Raw genomic sequence first — 2,012 nt, forward strand, 5'->3', positions numbered from 1 at the left:
CATACGGATTTGATGATAACCACTTTTAAGATCAATTTTCGAAAAGATGCTAGAACCATGCAATTCATCAAGCATATCATCTAATCGAGGGATAGGCTCGGCAGTCCACGCACATTCACCAGCTCCCATCTTTCTTTGGTACTTGTAACACCGGAACGGCACATGGACTCATGCTTTCTCGAATATGTCTTTTGTCCATAAGCTCATTCACTTGTCTTTCAAGTTCCTTTGTTTCTGTTGGGTTGGTGTGGTAAGCTGGTCGGTTCGGTAGAGCGGCTCCCGGTACAAAGTCGATTTGATGCTCGATCTCTCGGATGGGCGGTAAACCAATGGGATTGTCTTCCGGAAACACGTCCTTATATTCTTGCAAAACCAACTCAATCTTACTCGGTAGCACTGGTTCGGGGTTAGTTGAACAAGCAAGAGTTTCTTTGTAAACAAAGAGTAAACTATTATGACTTACCTTGTTCTTACCCTTGGTATCGATTGGTTCGGTTGGTTTGGTGGCCTTCTGTTTCATGCGTAGCTGGTCTAGATAGACTTCATGTAGTGTCATCGGAATGACATTCGTTTTTCGGTCATTGTGTTCGAAGGTGTGTCGATTAGGGAGACCATCATGGACAACTTGTCGGTCTGATTGCCATGGACGTCCAAGAAGAATGTAGCTAGCGTCCATTGGTAGTATGTCGCACATGATCTCATCCTGATACTTACCAATTGAAAGAGGCACCTTGACTTGTTCCTTGACGGACATCTCACCTTCTTCATTAAGCCATTGGAGCGTATATGGTCTCGGATGTTTAAGCACTTCTAAGCCAAGCTTCTCAACCATAGTCCTGCTCGCAACATTAGTACAACTACCACCATCGATAATTAAACTACATACCTAATCTTTGACCAAGCATCGCGTATGAAACAAGTTTTGCCTTTGTGCTTGCTCCTCAGCTTTAGTTAGAACACTCAAAGATCTCCTCGCAACAAGCAACTCTCCTTTAGTGGGGGCTTCCAAACCCTCTTCCGATGAGTCATTTTCCGAACGCTCTTCTTCAGATTCTACTTCGCCATTATCTTTAAGGACTATGATTTTTTTGTTGGAACACTCACTTGCATAATGCCCAAGTCCTTGACACTTAAAGCATCAAATATTCCTTGTCCTTGTGATCACCTCCTTACCCTTACCTTTTGGGTCTGAATCTAGCGGTTTTGGCTTGACGAATGGCTTGTATTCCTTTTGGTAGCCTTGCTTTTCCTCCTTTTGATAACTTGGTTTCCCCGAGCTGTAGTTGGTTTTGGCGGTGTTGTAGCTGGGTCGGGAGTTCTTCCTTTTGATTTGCTGTTCGAACATGACTGCCTTGTGAAGCATCTCCTCCAGTTCCACATAGTGCTGGGTCTCTAGACGGTCTTGGATTTCTCGGTTGTGCCCTCCCATGAGTCGCGACATAACAGCTTCTCCATCTTCTTGAATATCAGCTCTTAGCATAAGGGTTTCCATTTCCTTGAAGTACTCCTCAACTGTCTTGCTCCCTTGAAATAAATATCTCAAGCGCTGATGTAGATCACGGTGATAATAACTTGGCACAAATCTCCTTCGCATGACGGCTTTCAGCTGGTTCCATGTTTCGATCGACATTTCTCTAGCACGTCTCCTGCTGGTAACAAGTTGATCCCACCAACTTAAGGCATAGTCGTAGAACTCAGTAGCAGCAATTTTAACCTTGTTATCCTCAGTGAATTCTTGACAAACGAAGACTAACTCAATTTTCTGTTCCCACTCCAAGTAAGTATCCGGGTTGCTGGTTCTATGGAAAGCGGGAATCTTGAACTTTACACCTCCCTAAGGATCTCTAGGTTGGGGTCTGTCTCGTCGACGTCTGCGCTGACTTGAATGATTGTAGTACTCTCTTGTCTCATCATTTGGCCTTGGTTCCTCCTGGTTTTACCTTTGATGTTGATTTGCTTCCGGGTTGACTTGGTTCAAGTGTAGAGCGCCAAGTCTTGCATCAAGAATGGTT

Source organism: Camelina sativa, chromosome 4 (assembly GCF_000633955.1).
Source record: "Camelina sativa cultivar DH55 chromosome 4, Cs, whole genome shotgun sequence".
Lineage (NCBI taxonomy): Eukaryota > Viridiplantae > Streptophyta > Magnoliopsida > Brassicales > Brassicaceae > Camelina > Camelina sativa.